The sequence below is a fragment of the Choloepus didactylus genome, chromosome 16 (assembly GCF_015220235.1).
Source record: "Choloepus didactylus isolate mChoDid1 chromosome 16, mChoDid1.pri, whole genome shotgun sequence".
NCBI classification, from domain to species: domain Eukaryota; kingdom Metazoa; phylum Chordata; class Mammalia; order Pilosa; family Megalonychidae; genus Choloepus; species Choloepus didactylus.
The window spans coordinates 69022052-69042636 of record NC_051322.1 but is presented as its reverse complement, the minus strand read 5'-3'; the positions used below and the strand labels follow the sequence as shown (position 1 = coordinate 69042636).

General features: G+C 38.2%; 1 protein-coding gene across 2 annotated transcripts in view; it reads right to left on the bottom strand.

Moving 5' to 3' along the window:
• The window catches only part of ANKRD12 (ankyrin repeat domain 12), a 158336-nt gene extending 144112 nt beyond the window's left edge, over positions 1-14224 (bottom strand). Inside the window, exon 1 of one of the 2 annotated variants that reach the window (XM_037805909.1) lies at positions 13746-14224. The gene's annotated coding sequence lies outside the window, so the exon portion shown is untranslated. The remainder of the gene's footprint in view (positions 1-13745) is intronic. The other variant, XM_037805911.1, reaches the window with a different exon arrangement.
• Between the last annotated feature and the right edge of the window lie 6361 nt (positions 14225-20585).

Here is a 20585-nt window from a genome sequence, read left to right as displayed (position 1 = left end):
CTAAAACAGAGTCCTAAAGGAGTCTTGATGGATGATTATGAGACAGATAGATATGGGGTAGGAGAAGGATAAATATGTACGCAAATGTGCACAAACTCACACATATCCACACCTGAGAGCAGGCCGCACTGAAGAATAGCACAAATTGAAGCACAGTGTGCGAAGAAAATGAGGCTAAAAAAAGTAGCAAAGCACCTTGTCATTGAGGAATTTGATCTTTATGGTGAGAAGCTGCAATTTAAAGTCTTTTTAAAAGGTAATGCCATAATTTGAGTAGTGTATTTTAAAAAGTGACCCTGGTGAAACTTTGGAAGACAAACTGAAGAGAAATTAGATGAGAGACAAGGAGATCACTTAAAGTATAATGACCAGATTGTAGCGGGGAGAGGGAGTAGAGTAACAAGAGCAAGGAGGCTAGAATGATACCTAAGTTTTTGGTCCCAGCAATAGATAAGCAGAAGTAAAAATGCTTTGAAAATAATTTAAAATAAGCATTTAGCATTTATATGTTGCATTTATATTGTAAGAGTTAATAATTAAGCAATGCCTCAAATTTTTAAAAGATAAAATTCTCATTACTTCATTAGATAATAATTTACAAAAGAGATTAGTTTGAACAATCTAACTAATTAGATTAGTTAGACCATGTCAAACATCTGACTATAAAGGACACATTCCATCAATACATTTAGAGTTTGTAGAGAAAGTAATACAGGCAGTTGCATTTACAATTATCTATCTGCCCTGAGGGGTTTCTAACACATGCACACACACACTACACACACAAACACATTCTAGAATTAAAACAGGCATGTGGGCTATTCATCGCAATTGCAGAAGTTGGCATACATATATGGTTACTTCTAAGGTTCTAAGATTGTAAAAATGAGTTACTTAATTTACTGACCTCCTTCTAGCCCTACCTGGTTCTAAAGTGTTCCAACTTCCAGAAACCAGTAGAGGGCTGCAACAGCTCAGAGAAAGTGGTAAGGGAGCTTTACCTGCATCTCTGGCACTAGCAGCTGATGCTGAAAAAATTAACCAATCCTGAAAGGAGAAATCTAATAGCTACCATATTCACTTCACGGTCAACAGTGGAAGGAATTACAGATTCTAAAAGGGGTCAGGAGTAATTCCGCTTCAGTTACAGCCTAAAATTATAGCTTCCGTATAACTTCATATCAGGGTTGAACAGTCTGCACTCTATTTTAGCTATAATCTACTATCTCATTTTTCCTGTCTCCCACTCTCTCATCAATACAATCTCTCATACAAGAATTCAAAATAACTGTATTTTTAAATAACTGTATATTAAAAAAACCCAACAGGTTCTAAACTGATTTAGGGCAGTAGTACATATGTATCATTGGTAGCTCTTTTGTGCAGAGCAATTTAGAAAAACTTTTCCCTGCCAAAACATGCTGAGGAGGGATGAGCCTGGCCCTGGTACCGTGGGATTAAGAAAGCCTTCTTGACCCAAAGGTGGAAAAGAAATGGAACAAAATAAAGTTTCAGTGACTAAGAGATTTCAAATAGAGTCTAGAGGTCATTTCTGGAGGATACTATTATTGCAAGTTTCAGCCAGATATCGCAAACTGCCACAGTATGCCAAGCTCCAACCAACAGTACTCCTGAAAACCCTAAAGAACATCCTGGGCTCTATCCAAGACTCTATAAATGTTCTGCCTAGCAAGTTTATTGTTTCAGAAACTTAAAGCCTCCAGATTGTTGTATGCCAGATAAGCCCTGAAACTCAGAGGTACCAGTCTCTCCAAGAACATCAACCAGTTTCGTTCCTCTACCCCATGTCAACACCCATTTCCAACATGAAGTTAAAATGGTCATTGCCCAGATATCCCTGAAGACTGAGAGAATGATCAAATGAGAGGGAGAAGGAATAACTGAGAAATAATTTAACAAATTACTGTGACTAATGATTTATTATATAGATATTTTTTATTTTCTAGTGTATTAGAACAGCTAGAAGGAAACACCAGAAATTATTGAGCTGTAATCCATTATTATCTTAAATGACTGTATAGCTATAGAGGGAGGAAAAAAAAAAAAAAGTCAGTTACCTGTATTTCTATGCATCTACTTCTAGAGTTTTATTCTGTTCCACTGATTTATACATCTCTGACAATACTACACAGTCTTAGTTAACCTACCTTTACTGTAAGTCATAAAATTGCATAGAGTCAATACTAGGGGTCAATGGGGGCGGTAAGGGGTATGGGATGTTTGGGGTTCTTTTTCTGGAGTAATGCAAATGTACTAAAATTGATCATGGTGATGAATACCAAACTATGTGATGATACTGTGAACCACTGTTTGTCTACTTTGGATGGACTCTATGGTGTGTGAATATATCAATAAAATTAATTAAAAAAACATGCTGAGGATCAAATGAAGCCGCGGTGTCAATCTGGTGGACATTCTTATGAATCAAAAAAACATGCTGAGGATCAAATGGAGCCGAGAGATCAATCTGGTGGACATTCTTATGCACTATATAGATAACACCTCTTAGGTTTTAACGTACTGGAATAGCTAGAAGTAAATATCTGAAACTATCAAACTCCAAACCAGTAGTCTGGACTCCTGAAGACAAATGTAAAACAATGTAGCTTACAAGGGGTGACAGTGTGATTGTGAAAACCCTGTGGGTCACACTCCCTTTATCTAGTGGATGGATGAGTAGAAGAATGGGGACAAAAACTAAATGAAGAATAGGGTGGGATGGGGGGGATGATTTGGGTGTTCTTTTTTACTTTTATTTTTTATACTTATTCTGATTCTTTCTGATGTAAGGAAAATGTTCAAAAATAGATTGGGGTAATGAATGCATAACTATATGATGGTACTGTAAACAGTTGATTGTACACCATGGATGACTGTATGATATGTGAACGTATCTCAATAAAACTGAATTTAAAAAAAACAACATGCTGAGGACAATGAGAATTATCATAATAAGGGATCAGAGTGAGTAAATTCACTGTATTCTAATTGCTGATCTACGGAAGTAACTTGAAAAGGTTGGTACTTTGAAAACTCCAATGTCAATGGGAAAGAATAAGTATCTATTAGGTTTTTTTTTCCCTAAGGTAGCAACACATATAAAACAGAAAATGCCCCAATTTAACCATTTTTAAGTGTACAATTCAGTGATATTAATTACATTCACAGTGTTCTGCTACCACTACCACCATCCATCACAAAGACTTTTTCATGACCCCAAACAAACTCCATGTATATTAAGCAAAAACTCCCTATTTCCCCCTTTCCCTGGTAGCTTTACTTCTGTCTTTACTAATTTTTTTATTTTAGATATTTCATATAAGGGAAATCATAAACTTTTTGTTCTTTTGCATCTGACTTATTTCACTCAACATAACATTTTCAAATTTCATCCATGTTGCAGCATGTATCAGAAATTCATTCCTTTATTGACTGAATATTATCTCATTATATGTATATACTAAATTTTGTTTATTTTTGTTGTGATAGACACATGGGTTGTTTTGGCAATTGTGAATAATGCTGCTATGAACACTGATGTACAAGTATTTGTGATAGTCCCTACTTTCAACTCTTTTGGGTATACACCAAAGGGCAGAATTGCGAGGTCATATGATAATTCCATATGTAATTCTTTGAGGAACCCCCAAACATTTTTTCCCAGTGGCTGCACCAGTTTTCAACCCCACCAACAATATACGAGGGCTCCAATTTCTCTACGTCCTCACCAACATTTATCATTTTTTTTTTATTAATAGCCATCTTAGTGGGTGTGAAGTGGTATCTCATTGCAATTTTGATTTGTGTTTCCCTCATGACTAATTACGGTGAGCATATTTTTATGTGCTTATCGGTCATTTATACATCTTCTTTGGAGAAAAGTCTACTCAAGTCCTTTGCCCATATTTAACTGGGTTATTATTGTTGTTGTTATTGAGTTGTAGCACTTCTTTATATATTCTGGATATTGAACTCTATCAAGATAAATGCTTTGCAACTATCTTCTCCCATCTGTAGGCTGTATTTTCACTTTTGTGATAATGTCCTTCAATGCACAAAAGTTTTTATCTTTTTTCTTTTGTTGTTCATGAGTTTGGTGTCATAACAAAGAAATCATGATCAAATCCAAGGTCATGAAGCTGCTCCCTTACGTTTTTTTTTTTTTTTAATTAAAATATATTCACATACCATACAATCATCCAAAGTGTAAAACAACTGTTCACAGTATCATCATAGAGTTGTGCATTCATCACTACAATTTTTGAACATTTTCATTACTCAAAAAATAAAAATAAGAAAGAAAAAAGGTAAAAAGAACACCCAAAACATCCCATATGCCTCCTCCCCCATATTATTCATTTACTTTTTGTCCCCATTTTTCTACTAATTTGTTCATACACTAGGTAAAGGAAGTGTGAGCCATAAGGTTTTCACAATCATATGGTCACACCATATAAGCTATATGGTTATATGATTGCCTTCAAGAATCAAGGATACTGGATTACAGTTCAACAGTTTCAGATATTTCCTTCTAGCTATTCTAATAAACTCAAAACTAAAAAGGGATATCTATATAAGGCCTAAGAGTTACCTCCAGAATGCCTTCTCGACTCCATCTGAAATCTCTCAGCCACTGAAACTTTATTTTGTTTCATTTCCCTTCCACCTTTTGGTTTAGAAGGCTTTCTCAATCAAACAATGCAGGATTCAGGCTCATCTCTGAGAGTCACGTCCCACATTGCCAGGGAGATTTATACCCCTGGGAGTCACATCCCATGTAGGAGGAGGGCAGTGAGTTTACATGCCGAGTTGCCTTACAGAGAGAGGCCACATCTGAGCAACAAGAGGTTCTCTGGGGGTGACTCTTAGGCACAATTATGAGTATGCTTAGCCTCTCCTTTGCAGTAAAAAGCTTCATAAGGGCAAGCCACAAGATCGAGGTCTCAGCCTACTAAGCTGGTAGTTCCCAATGCTTGTGAGAATATCAGGAATTTCCCAGCTGGGGAAGTCTAATATTTCCACATTTTTCCCCAGTCCCTCAAGGGGGCTTTGTAAATACTTTTTATTTTCTGCCCAAATTACTCTGGGTTGTATCAGGGCTTCAAGCTAACCTGTACTAACCAACAAGGTGTCACTCCCTAGTCAAGATTCCAAGTAATTATGGCATTTGCATAAACTGACCAAACAAGTTAAATTACATAGTATGCTACAGAAAATATAGATTTTGCACCATATAAACATCTCTTCCTTTGGTCTCACACAGAAGCCAAAGTTTCAAAACACGGTTAATATCATCCTCTACCCTTTAGCCCAATCTACCCCAATCTCAACCAAGTCCATTTCATCTCATATCTCCAATCGAAGTTTGATTTCTTTTTCAGCCTCTTTAACAGTTAATTCACGGGGCAATGCCAACACTCACAGCTGCAGAACTCTGGCTCCGAGTCCCAGGCACCACACAGACCCCGAAGCTCCAGGGACTGAGTGTCACACACAAACAGCTCAGAATCTCAAAATTCAGAAATAACTGTTACAGCTCAAGAACATATGTGACTGCTGTAAGAGCTTACAATCTAGGAACTTTTAGGTAAGCCTTCCCCTTATATAACCCATGCCCCCAGATTCAATTCTCAGAGTTTGCACATTATTATTAGTCCATATTGCTGTTTTCTTTTGAGTCTTATGGTAGTTTTCTTTTTACAATAAAACATTTCCTGATCTATAACCATGCACATAACTGAATAAAAAGGCAAATTCCATGAACAATACAAATATTAAGCAGCTTTATTTGTTAAAGAAAAGATACTACGAAAAAATAATGCCTAAATAAAGAAGCTTAGGACTATTTAAAAATGTAATAGCTCTACCTCAAAAACTGAACTTAAATTTCTAAGCCAGAGATTCTCAGCTTTTTTTGGATTGTAGACTTACTTCAGAGCCAAAAATCCACAAATCCTTTTTCCTGAACACATATTCACACACAAAAAATTGCAATATAACTTCAAAATGTTTATAGAACCTCTCCGTAATTACAGATACCTGTTTAAATATCTCTCTCTTCTAGATGTTAAGCTCCACCAGAGCAGAGAATGTCTTCAGATGTATGCTTAGCATAGGGACCTAAAACTCTAATACCTAATAGCCATTTCAATGATCTCACTGACTCCAATTTGAGTTCCATACATCTCACAGATTTATTATCTAAGAGAATTTGTATTATATCATTCACCATCCTGGAAATTCATACATGCTAAGTTCCTCAGCCTAATAATCACAGCCTTTTCTAAACTGCTATATACCTTTTCTTGTCATTCCTCTGTCATCAGCAGAAGTGATTCTCATTCATTCAATAAATATAAGCTGATCATTTACAATGCCATGCATTTGGGGATACAACAGTGAAGAAGACAGACGTGACCCAAGTCCTTACTGCATTCCTTCCTGCACCAACTAGAGAACAGTTTGGATAATTAAAGAATAATACTGTTCTGCTATTTCACATGTCTATGCTTTGTTTCCTGAGTTAAATCCTTAAAAAGACACAGACTATGAGACTGCCTTCACTTGTCTTTTCCTACCCCAAACTCCTGCCTCAACAATGCCAAGTGCAGTGCTGTGCATAGAGCCATCACCTTAACATTTGTTACCTGAACAGAGTGCTTAAAACTTTATTATATTGATAATATTTGTTCACTGCAGTAAAACCAGAAAAATAAAAGATGTAGAAAGACAAAAATTCCAGTCACCTCTGAAGTCCAACATGCAGATAACTCATGTTTTCAGACTAGATCCTTCAAGACTTTTCTTTCAGTCTTTGTAAAATCCACAATTCATAATACTTATCTTTCCCTAAAAAAGGCTCAAAATTTGCCTACCATTTTATCCTTTTTTCTCTTAGTAATAGCATCAATTCTTTGACGGTATAATTTTACAAGGAAGCAATAGTCACACTATCATTTACTAGATATATGTGACTTTAAATGACAACTTGAACCTCACCTGTAAAACGAGAATAAGATAAACTTCACAAGGCCACTGCAAAGAGTGAATGAAAATTTAAGTGGAGAGCCCATTATCAACTACAGAGTATTTGCAATTATGTGACTACCAGTCAATTAGCATTTAATAATGAATATGACTCAAGTGTCAGACTCCTCATTTTTTCCCGAGTTCAAAGGATTCTCACTGTTTTCTGCTATCTCTTCCCCAACATTTTGAGCATACAAAAGCTATAGGCAAGGGAAATTCTTGGTCTAGGGATGTGAATGGCATAGAAAATGTGCTTAAACGGTTAACACCCCAATAAGGTGATGGTTTGGAGAGAGCCAGTTTCTTTGGGGGCTTTGTGATAAAATAAAAGTTCTAAGGTCAAATGATAAATGATAGATTAGGAAAAATATTTGTAACATATAACACAAAATATGAAAACTCTCTAATATACAAAGAATATGCAAAGGTCAAAGAATTAGCAACCTTTTCATTTATATAGCTTTTAGTGTAACAATAAGCATTTATTAACTTCGTAATTTTTTAAAACCCCAATAAAAATGTTAAAAAATTATTTGTTTAAATTTTTGACAAGTATACTTCAGGAAGTTTTGAGTTAAGAGGAAACAGAGAGAGAAAAATGGCCAAAGCACAAGTAGAACTAATTCACAGAAGAGAAAATGCAAATGATTATTTAACTCATTCTCCAAATTACTGTAGTTAGATAAAAAGACAAAAGCCTTAAAATGTAAAATATAAGTGGCAACTTGTAATCTGAATTAAGTAACACAATTTAAAATATTCATCAACAACTGAAAGGTATAGTTCTTAATTTCACCGGGAGAGTATGTGCAAAGTAGGAGAGCACTAATGCCTGAAGGGGAAGGAAAAACCAGTAAGGGGGAAAAAGGACAAAAGAACGGAAGAATGAGTAAGCCAATTTGCTATTAACCGTTCCTGTTTACTTTCAATAACATGAAGACAAATAGCAACTTGTTAAAGAGGTAATTTTTGTCCTGTTCAACTGGAGGTTAAAGGGAGTTACTCAATTTCATTTTGGGGATGTTTATAAGAATCCTGGAAAACAGGGATACTTTCTGAAGGTTGAATAATCACTACTGGATGGATCACCTCAACTACAAACATATGAATGAACTGAATTGATCTTAATGAAGAAACAATTTCTTTCAAAGTAATGGACTTAAATTTATATAATACCTCCTAAACTTCAAGTTAGTTCTTGAGTAATAAGCTCTAGAATTCCAGTGACAACTTTTCAAAGCGTTTCCTTAACTAGATAGGTAAGACATCTACTCTGATCACATATAAAAATAATATATTTGAAAGTATCTAACAACTAGTACACAAAACTTCAAAATAAGAAACTTCCAAATAGTGAGACTTAAACTCTGGTGAAAATGGTTTATTTTAACTCAGTTTGCAAGACTTGAATATAGAACACAGGAAAGTAAGCCAAGGCTTTAATCCTAAATAACAACAATCTTGTACAAATTATGGTAGGAAACGTTCTGTGAAATTTTAAATTTCTTATACTCCACACGATATTAATATTCACCACTACCTCTGAGACTCAAACATTTAAAAATCCTCAACAAAGATTCTGTAAATACGTATTATGATTCTCTTTATCATCATTAACTACTACCACTAATTATTAAAGTGGTATAAATAGTGTTTTTTAATGTTTACTTCCACTAGACTTAAGTCACAGAAAATGTATAATGGAAAAGAAAGAAAACTGTATACAATGTGGCTTCAGTGAAAAGATAATGAAAGTATATGTCTTTCTTTCCTCTCCGTTTAGGTTTGCTAATGCTTCCCTTTCATGAGTAAATTTCAAAAAAGTCCAGCATTACTCTAGATATTTATAACCTGGATTCAATCCACGGCTCAATACATCAGATGAGCTGACAATCTTTGTTTTGTCTCTCTCACAGAGTTGTGAAATTCAAATGAGATTGGATGTGAAAAGTATTTTGTGAATTTACAATGCATTACACTTTCAAAGGTATTATTATTTTTTTACTGAGTCAATATGGCTACTTCTAGGAAGAAGAAAGAGCCACACATGGTTTTTGTTCTCTATTAAGAAGTCAGAATGTCACAGGACCTATGTGGGAAGAAGAACAATTTGAAATCTGAGAAGCTACAAGGCTCTCCACAAAACTCTTTCAAGCAATAAAGTAGTTAAAAATATGACATTAGTTGCTAACATCTGTGATATTTTCCCCAATTATGTCCAAATACAAACAGATAACCAGAAAAATAAATTACTACAAGTATTGAAACAATTTTAGTCTAAGGAAAGATGCCAAGGAATTGGTCAAAGAATACAGGTTTTTTAATTTACAATTTTTTAAAAGCCAAAGATCATTTCACCCTATAACTTGCAGCTTCATAACTTACCTCTTCTACTTATCTCAATTTGGAAACATTTCTGAATTTAAACTTAATATCCGCAGGAATTAAGTTTCAATTTTAAATTTCTTTGAATTTTGCAAAGTCTCACGAATCAGAAAACCTAGTTTGGGATGCTATTTTCTAACCAAGACAAACTCAAACTTTATATTGCTGAATCTATTCCTTTATTAAAATCCTGAATGAGATTGCTTATTTATTTTTTTCTTCAGTCACTCTGATTTCAGTATGCCTCTTAAGAATAATAACATTAATATCAAGGTGGGGTCTTTTAGAATAGCCTCTTGTAACATTAACAAGTATCGTCTTTTTGTAGCTAGTGAGAATAAGCAGCTTCTGACACCTAATATTTGGAACAAAAAACTGTATCAGCTTCTCATAAAAAGAAAATAATAAAAGTAAAATTAATAAAAGGCTTGTTGGCTTATCATCTATCATTCTTGTATTTCTTTAAAACTCTTCAAAACCAGCTAAACACTACAGGAATGGTTAAAAGTGGAGATAATGTAGTCAGCCTGCCTGAGTTAGAATTCCTGCTGTCACTTATTTAGCTGTATGAGTATCAACACATCACATAAATGCTCAAATCCTCAATTTCCATAATCATAAATTAGAATATTAATAGTATCTATTTCACAGGTTGTTAGGAAAATTATCTGAAACACTTGGAATACAGAAACTTGCATATTCCAAGTGCTGAACAAATGTTATCTATGATTATCATTACCCTTATTTTCAAGCATACAAGTACTCTGAAAATCTATGTAACATTACAGTATTTATATACTTGTTACCAGTATTTTCAGTTTAAAGCACTAGTAAAAAAAGGTCTTTAAACTTAACGGTAAAAACAAACCACGAAAAACACTTTCAATATTTCTATATACCTTAGATCTACCATATGACCTCAACATGAACTATTCAACAATGAGCTTATAAAGAAAATTATCTCCAGCTACTGCCATATCTAGAAACAGACCATCCCCATTTAGGGTTTATGTTTCTATAGGTTTTAGGAATTTAAGACATTTTCACTATTACTTCTTAAAAGCTACTGTATGGTAAAGAAAAAAAGACAAATTATGTGTGAATGAGTGTATAGGAGAATATTTCCAGAACTATGTGAAGAAACAACAAATTCACCAGAGGAAGTCAGGCTCTAACAACTGTAATATTTAAATGTTCATAAGAGGCTTTACTAAGATTAGAACAAAGTGGGAATCAGAAAATGTATCTACAGGGAGTGATAATCCGTAAACCAGTAGATGCTGAAAAATGATAAAACAAGAGCTAAGCACAAACCTAGGGATCTAGACAACTTGTTACACTTTAAGAATTATATTTTCTTTAAAAAACAAACAAACATCATTTTTAGTGGCATAAAAGTTTGAACAAAGTGCTTTCCATATAACATTCTCATTTGCTCCATCCAACAACCTTGTAAAAATTATGAAGGAAAATTATTTTTGTAGATTAAGAAGGCAGAGTTCTGAAAGTTCATGCGATCTGTCAAAAATCACAATGTTAGGAAGTGACAAATCAAGAATTTAAACCTGGGCCTTTTCACTTACATTTCAAGTTCCACTACCTCATGAAGCTACTTCTAAAGAAAGAGGCAAATTATCATCTTCACAGAAAGAAACCTCTAGGCCAAACCACAGACTGTTTTAACTAGCTCTGTTGCCTTCGGTAAGTCATTTCATCTTTCTAGGTCTTGATTTTCTCATCTGTAAAATGAGGAAACTGGAGTAGAAAATTTGAGGTCCCTTCCAGCTCTAAGGATAAATCTCCAAGATTGTACTCTTTGTGTTGGTAAGGCATTTTACAAGTACATGTTGTTGTTAGCAACAAATTCCAAATAAGCAAGTAGTGTCAATAGTTCTTAAACAACCTATTGCAAATTCCTATTTGGACAAATTCTTCATCTCTGATAGATGTTGCTTCCACATCACATTAATGTACAGAAAGCAGTCTAAATCTCTCATGGACTATGACAGAAACGACAAATCTCACTAACCAGTCTCCTTTTAGATTGAAATAACACTCTTAAAACATAAAAGGAGTTTAAAGAAAAATTTAACCACTGGTCAACTAACACCAAAAAATTGAAATAATATTTTTACAATTATTCTTCATATTCTTTAGAATAAAAATCTCTTTTCCAACAAAGTGTTTTCCAAATGTCTTTACTACCATTTCTCCAATATACATTTTTCAACAACTTCTAACATATCAACATTCTGATAAAATCATATTCTTTAAACTTATTCCAACAATTTGACATTTCTCTTTAAATAAAAGAAACTTTTTCCCCTTCCTTATATTAAAGAATTACCACATATTGCACAATATATTTTCACCTACTAAGTTCTTTCCTCAGCTGAATAGTTTTGTTCTCTTTACTCCTCCTCTTCTTCATGTAATACACACCCAGAGATTCCCACTTTCCCAGGTGTGCTTCTTTCATAAAACTATTCTAACGACTAATACAGAAATCATAAGAGATTCACAAGATTAAAGGCACCCTGCTCTTTTATTCCAATTTTTCTTCCATGCATACCACGTAACACGGAGGTTTTCCTTCATTTTAACATCTTGCCTGTCTCTAAAATCGAATGCATACCTGAACAGTCATGCTTGACTTTAGTCAAGCTGTCAGCAGTCCTTGAGAAATTTAGTTAGTGCTTGGGTCAACCCCCAAAATTCTTTAAGTAGGAAAGCGTTTTCCCTTGGCTATAATTTCTAGCAGGAAACATTTCAAATCTTTAAACATTTTTTTCTTTTAGCCCAAATTAAAGACTTTTTCCAACAAAAAGATTAGTTAATATAACAATTTGATCTTATGTGTCGACAACAATCTCATTTTGTTTTTAAGCCACTTGGCACCAATACAGCATATGTTCTGCCAATTCTGAGCTAATCTCCAGGAAACCCTTTTATAATGATTGAAGAAATTGAAACAGATCAGTGCCCAGGATCTTTAACAGCCTACTTTAGCATATGTTTTTAATAAACAGTTACATTTTACTAGTTTGCCTTCCTTTATAATTTACATAAAGCATTTTAAAATAAAAAAAAAAAAAGGACACATACATGGATAAATAGATGGGCTGATAAAATGATACAGCAAATGTGGCAAAACATAAAATTTGGTGGATCTAGGTATCGGAGAGAAGGGGGTATGCTGGATTTCCCTATATGGGGTTTGTATTATTTTTATAACTGTCCCGTAAACTGAAAATATTTCAACATAAAACGTTAAATAAATTAAATTAATAAGAAATACTTTATTGAGAACTAAGGTCCATTTTAATTTCAGGATTAGAGATACTTCCAAAGTGTTAACAGATCACTGGATCAGCAACGCAATTCACCCGCGTTCTCAGTTTAGCTGCGGGTATGCAGGGAAAATTACAATCCCAGTAAATACACTGCTTAAAATTTCTCCTACCGTTTCAATTGGTGCAATACTGCTAACTTCCCATCCTAAACAGTGTTATACTGTTATTACTAAAACAGCTGTCAGCTGGGCTTCGGCAGCCTCTTTGTACAACCGTTTAGGCAACGCTTTGGGATCCTCCAGGATGCGTCACAGCACATTACTCCTCAAAATGAGATCTAAGAACCTCACTTGCTCCAAGGGTCTACGAACATGTTCGAACCCGCACACCAAACGATGCAGTGAACCGACAAGCCAATGCGGCAAGGAGAAATGATACTGACATTTAGAAAGGAACTGCAGCGTCGCCGCTTTCCTTTCTGCCGAAAGCTATCGAAGCGGCCACCTCCCCTTCTCTCCACTGCCACCCAGGCACCTCTGGCCCTCGCGGCAGGAGGTTCAGCCCCCGGGCCTCCAAGAGTCGCTGGGCCGTCGCCGGCGGCCGTCAGCTCCCGGGGTGCGGCTAGCGCGCCGAGGACCCGCCCGCGGACTCCGGCGGCCGCGCACACTCGCGCACTCATACGCGCGCACACGCGCTCCGCCAGCCCCGCCATGTTACCGGAGGCGGCGGCGCCGAGCGCGCCCAGGCTGGTGGCGCCGAGGAAAGGGAGGCGCCCCCGCCGAAACCACCCGGGCCCTCCCTCTCCCTGCTGCCCTCGCCCCCCGGGCCCTGCCCCCGTCCCGCGCCCGCCGCCCCGCGTCCCTGACAGCGCCCCGCGCCGCCGCGCACCCCCGGCCGGCCGCTCGCACCTGCGCCGCCGCCCCCCGCACGCCCCGGACCGCGGCGGTGACCCGGGGCGGGCGGGAACCCGGCAGGCGGTAACGGCCTGTCATCCGCAGACAGCGGGGCGGCCCTTACCTCTCTCGGGCACGACCGGCACAGCGCAGACCCGAGGGTCCCCTCAGGCGCCGGGGCAGCTCCGTACCAAGCCTCCTGCCTCCTCCCCGTTCGCCACGCCCCCTCTCCCACACGGACTCCGCGTCACGCCCTGCACGGGAGGCGTTAGTTCCGGGACGAGGGACTCTGCGTTGTCGTCGTCTTCGCCACCGCTGCAACCGCCACTAACACCGCCGGGACCGGGCTTGAAAACATCTCCGGTCCCCGTCGGTCCCTCACCACAGCCTCCTCGCTCCCCAGCGCGGCGCCGCCCAGCGATTGGCCTGCGCGCCAGCACGTGACGCGGCAGCACGGGACAGACGGCGAGAGCCCCGCCCCGGGGCGCCCGCTGCTTCCGTCCGGCAGCTCCTGCGCTCAGACGCGCTCTGGCAGGGCTTTGGCGGAGCGCGCCGCTCCGTGGGCGGGGGCGGGACGTACCAAGTGCAAGCCGGCGTCGGGGGTGGAGGCTGGGACTTCTCCCTTTGTGCCAGTTCCTCGCCCGGGAACCAACGACGTTTTCTCCCCCGCCCCGGGCGCCCCAGGGCACCGCCGCCTCCCCCGGCCCTGTCAGCCGGCACGGAAGGGGAGGGGTACTCGGAGTGGGGCGAGGAGAGGCGCCATTGGCGCAGCCGAGCAAGCGGCTCCGTAGCCGCTGGTGGTGGCGACCATGGCAGTGGATGTGACTGGAAGTTTCTGGAAATGGCGGCGGCGGCGGCGGCGATGACGAGAAGGCTCCACATGGGGTATTCATGCGTTGCTTTTGCAGGGCTGGGGGAGCGTGTCTGCGAGCGTCTGCCGGGGCGGAGGTCATGGTGTGAGGGCGGAGGCGCTACCGCGGAGGGGCTGCTTGGGAGCCGCCCGGCGCCTAGCCGGCGTGGATGGCGCGGGTCGCCGTCGCTACCTCTAACGCAGAGACTCGCGGGCGCCAGGATGGTGGCACAGGCCCGCTGCCACTCACACCTGCAAGTGCCCACTCTGGGCTTGATGACTTGAGGGGCCTGGGGAAGAGTAGCGCGTGGGGAACATTTACCGTCGCTGTAGCTGACACCGCGTAGCAGCAGCGTGGGTTCTGACCTCTTTCGGGACGCTTTATACCTCGAGGGCAATCTGCGAGAATTTGTTCATGCGTTAACCACCAAAGTGTTAACATAATTGGAAGGAAACCACCTTCTCCTTCATCGCTAATGGTGGCCTCCGAATTCCCACACCACCGCGTAGTCACAAATCGCAGATGACGGGAAAGCATAAACTTGTATTAAAGATAACTATTTTTCGCTTTTCTAGATTCCCGATTTCTCCTGCGTCTAACTGAGAGACTTATTTCTCTTTTTTTTTTACATCTAAGTCATTGAAATGGTTCTCATTTACCCAGGCATAGGGAGTAGGTCAGTTAGTATTGCTTGCATGGCAGTGAGCTATTTCTGTAGAAGTAGTGCCGCACTTAAAATGGAAAGGTGGCCAATTATCTCTTATTTCTTGTGGTAACAAATATATAGCATAAAACTTACCATTTTAACCATTTTTAAGTATTCTATTCAGTGGCATTAATTACATTTACAATGATGTGCTACCACCATCACCATGCTTTGAAGAAAGGTAGCTAATCTTGATTTAAAATTTGCAGAAATAAATTAAGCATAAATTTATGGCAACAGCTAGAGCCTAATAAACCTCTGATAAAGCAAGTGTGAGCCAGTGCACTGTATGGACTATGCTCAATAGAATCACTGTCTATAACAGAAAAGTTCATTGTAGAGTTAAAAGTTGTAAAAAAAAAAGTTAATAAAACTCATTAAGATTATAGTTGGTAATCTACAAACATGAAAAATGATAAATCAGCCAGGATTTATTATTCAAAAGGTCCAAGTGAAACTTTGAAAGCAAAAGGAGCTACTTTTCCTTTTCAGTGTGAAAGAAATGGAATCAAGAAATCTAATTGTAATAGAAAAATTAAGGCCATAGTCAAAAACTGTGCTCTGAATAAAGGTCTCAAAAAAAGCTGGAAGAAAACTTTTATATCCTTGTGCTATTATATCCTTGTGCTATTTACATCCTTATGCTATATAGTAAGGTGCTGAGGCTTCATTGTTGAACAGTCCTGTCTTTCCTTGTCAGAAGTTGTGGACATCTATTTTCCAGCAAGCAGCTAAAACGTTTTCTTCGTACTCATTACCAATTCTTTATTATAGCGAAATGTACCCCGTCAAGGACCCCAATTTTAGATGTCTTAGTTTTTTTTATCAGAAATTAGAATATTTTTATTTGTATTAAATATGAGTAAATGGACTCAAAAGGGTAACCACTATAAATTTATGGGAAATTTAGCACAAGTTATTTTTCACCAAATTTTTTACCAAAGTAGCCAAAGTTTTAACACAGTTAGGGTGATCACCAGCAAAAACTTAAAATGTGTATATTTAATACCTGACATAGAAACCATTCTGCAAAATTTAATATCTTTCCATCTTGTAATTTAGTTCTGTACTTCTTTAGAATCATCAACTGCTACTATTATGTTTTTAGTCTAGTTAAACAGATGATCCCAAAGATGCTGCCACATTTCAGGAAGTTGAAAGTAGTAAATGAAAAATACAACATCAGATCATAACTTATTACATGAATTAGTCTACAAGATTGCAATGTCTTTGCAGTAAATATGATTGGAACCATCCACTTACAGGAAGAAATTCGGAATAATTAGTAAGTTTACCTAGCAATTTTCAGTAGACATTCTGTAAAGAAAACAAAAACAGCTATTAATTTTTTTTGCCAACAAGGAAGATGAAAATAAAGTTGAATTGGTTGTTAGTTTATTTTTGCCATCTAACAGCAATGAGTAAACTTTCCTGCCCAAATGGCCCCTTTATAATAGCACAAAATTATAGAGAGTTAAGAGCTGAGAACAGGAAATGGGTGAGCCTGTAGTGGTATATTTATAATTAATGCCCACCTCTCTTTCCCTACTGGTTTGGGAAATAGGCTGAAATACAGCTGTCATCTCCAACTCCTGAAAACTGGCAGGGAGATTTTAATCAGTGTGATCATATACAATTTGAAACCATCTTGGATTATGATAATAGAATTGTACCTAGTGTTTTTAAAAGCTAATCAGAAAACTGTCTTTAAAATTGGTGGTCTGTGTTAAAATTGATAAGATCTCCAAGAAAAAATGGGCAAAAAAATTACGCATGGCTCAACTCATAATCCTAATACGGAAAGATCTGGACATCCTCCCCCCCCACACACACACACACTGATCAAGATAGCAGTGAGACACTTCAAGTCCCCCACCCCCCAACTGCAGAAAACCGTTTAAAGGATTGAGGCAAGCTCCCAATTCAGAAAAAAGCTCCTTAAAAGCCCTAGGATTGCATGGAGCCCTTGTTGATCCCTCCTCCCCCCCTTCACATGCAGAGCAGCCCTGCACTCACAGTATGGATCTGTAGTCTCTGGAGGGAGCAGAGCAATCCTTGTGCACATACTAGGACCATGTATGTCTGACCCACCCTGTTAGGTGGTGGACAGAGGGACTACGCATATTAAAACCTGCCTTGTGTGTTGAAGGCAGCTCAGTGAGCACCTAAAAAGTTGCTAGGAGAGAGCAGATCAAGTTGTGCTGTCTTGGGCAAGGGACTGCTGGCTATAGGAATACAGAACAGTGACTAGGAAAACTATCCCAGGAAAGGGGATATTTGTATCTGTAAACAGGAATTCCCAGGGCTACATTCGCAGGTCCAAGATAAGACCAGACATGCTCAGAAAGGATCTGGAGGCCCCTAAGCTTATGCCTGAGGCTATTCCCCAAATTCATAAGGAGAGTGCTTGCACAGGCCAATCTACAAAAGACTGAAAAAGGTGTTTTCTTTTGTTCCTTTTGTTTTTCTTTGCTCCTGGCATTCAAGGAACACAAGGTAGAGACAAGCTTAAGGAACAGAGGGCTCTGACCCTAAATTCCAGGGATAAAACATTAAAATATCAAAATATCCACCTTTCAACAAAAGATTACAAAACCTACAAAGAAACAGGAAGCAATGGCTCAGGCAAAGGAGAAGGGTAAAGCATTAGAAACCATCAATGAGGAAGACCAAACCTAGGCCATACCAGACAAAGTTTTTTTTTAATGTTCCTGAATATGCTCAAAGAGCTAAAGGAAATCAGGGAAACAATAGATGAATACAGAATATCGACAAAGAAATCGAAATTATGAAAAAATCAAATAAGAGCTGAAGACCATAGTAACAGCAATTAAAAAATTCCCTAAAGGGGGTTCAGGAGCAATTGGAGCTGCAGAAAAATCAGTGAACCTGAAGATAAGAAACTGAAATCATCCAGTCTGAGGAGTAGGAGGAGGAAAAAATGAAAAAAAGTGAACAGTGGGATACCAGCAAGCATACCATTATACACATTCTGGGAGTCCCAGAAGAAGAAAGAAGGAGCAGAGAATATTCAAACAAATATTGGCTGAAACTTCCCAAATTTAATGAGCGACATGACTAGATACATCCAAGATGCTCAACAAACTCCAAAAAGGATAAACCTAAATAGGCCCATCCCATACCATGTTATAATCAAACTGTCAAATGCCAAAGGGAAAGCTGCAAGAGAGAAGCAAGGTGTCACATAAAGGGGTGCCTCAATAAGATTAAGTGCCAATTTCTCATCAGAAACCAGGGAGGCAAGGTGGCAGTGGAAACCACATTTAAAGTGCTAAAACCAAAAAACTGCCAACCATTAATTCTTTATATGGCAAAACTCTTTCAAAAATGAGAGCGAAATTAAGACATTCCCAGAGAAACAAAAGCTGAGAGTTCATCATCACTGGACAGAAATGCTGAAGGAGTTGTGCAGGTTGAAAGGAAAGGACATTAGACAAATGACTGAAACCACAGGAAGAAATAAAGATCTCCGGTAAAGATAATATTATAGGTATATATAAATACCAGTAAATTGTATTTTTGATTTAGAACATCACTTTTTACTTCCTATAGGATATAAAAGGCAAATGCATAAAATGGACTAATAAATCAATGGTTCTCGTAATGTACAAGTATGTAGTATATGACAAGAACTACATAAAGGTGGGGATGAAGAGGTATAGAAATATGTTATGTATACTGTTGAAATTAAGTTGGTATCAAAGCAAATGGATTATTCTAGATTTAGAATGTTAAATTTAAGCCCCATGGTAACCACAAAATACCAGAGTGTAAACTCAGAGACCAGAAGTAGAGTATAGGTTACCAAGGGTGGGGAGCAGGAGCAATGGGGAATTTAATGAAAAATGAGTGTAGGGTTTACATTTGGGTGAAGGGAAAGTTCTAGTAATGGATGGTGGTGAGGGTGCTTCTACATTGTGAATGTGATTAATCTCAGTGTTAGGATTGGGAGGGGTTGGAATGGGAAGATTTATGTTGTATAAGTTTCCACAATTTCAAAAAAGAACTAAAGAGATGATAATTAAATGTAATACATGATACTGGATGGCATCTAAGAATGGAGGAGGAAAGGGTCAAAAGGACATTATTGGGACATAGGAAAAAATTGGAATATAGAATGTAAGCTTTACATCAACATTAAATTTCTTTAAGTGTACTTACAGGAATATTTGTGTTCCATAATTTTAAATAAAAGGCTTAACAGCATTAATAAATAGGATAAGCAGATAGTCAATATGTATGGATTATTTTATAAAAGTAACTGGTAAAAATGGTTGCCTATTGGAAGTTCAAGAAGGAAGATATTTTTATTGTGTTACGTTTTTGTGCCACTTGAAAAATAATCATGTATTACTGTTTATCTTCTCAATTAAAAACCAAAAACTTAATTTTTAACAAGACATACTTAAAAATAAGCAATTATGTTTTTAGTCAGCATACTTCCTGTTCCAGTTTGAATGTATGTCCCCCCAAATGCCATTATCTTTGATGCAGTCTTGTGTGGGCAGAGGTATTAGTGTTGATTAGATTGTAATTCTTTTGAGTATTTCCATGGAGATGCGACCCACCCAACTGTAGGTGATAACTCTGATTAGATCATTTCCATGGAGGTGTGGCCACACCCATTCAGCATGGGCCTTTATTAGTTTACTAGAGCACTATATAAACTCAGAAAGAAGGAGCAAGCTTGCTACAGCCAAGAGGGACACTGAAGAACACACAGGAGCTGAGAGAGGAGCTGCAGCTTACAGAGACATTTTGGAGATGACCTTTGAAAGCACTTTTGCTCTGGAGAAGCTAAGAGAGGACAGACACTCCAAGAGCAACTAAGAGTGGCATTTTTGAGGAGCTGCAGCCTAGAGAGGAATGTTCTGGAAGAAAGCCATTTTGAAACCAGAACTTTGGAGCAGATGCCAGCCATGTGCCTTCACAGCTAACAGGTTTTCTGGATGCCGTTGGCCATCCTTCAGTGAAGGTACCCCCTTACCTTGGACACTTATGGCCTTAAAACTGTTAACTTTGTAACCAAATAAGCCCCCTTTATAAAAGCCAATCCATTCCTGGTATTTTGCTTAACAGCAGCATTAGCAAACCAGAACACTTCCTAATGAATAATTACTAGTTGGTCTCAAGAGGAAGGCCAGATAGTGACTTTGAGAAATCCTGAAACAACTGAATTAGATTTAGCCATGCATGAAATAGGTGGCTATTTTTTTTTCCTATTTGCAAAACTAATGTACTAAGGCTAACTTCTTGAACTGTATATAATACACTAAAGGTTTTATCCTTTTTTTTTTTAAAGTTATAACATCAGTACAACTGAAGAGTATATTTTGCATATCCACTAATTTTTCCAAATCAGATTATACTTCCAATTTAATCCCCA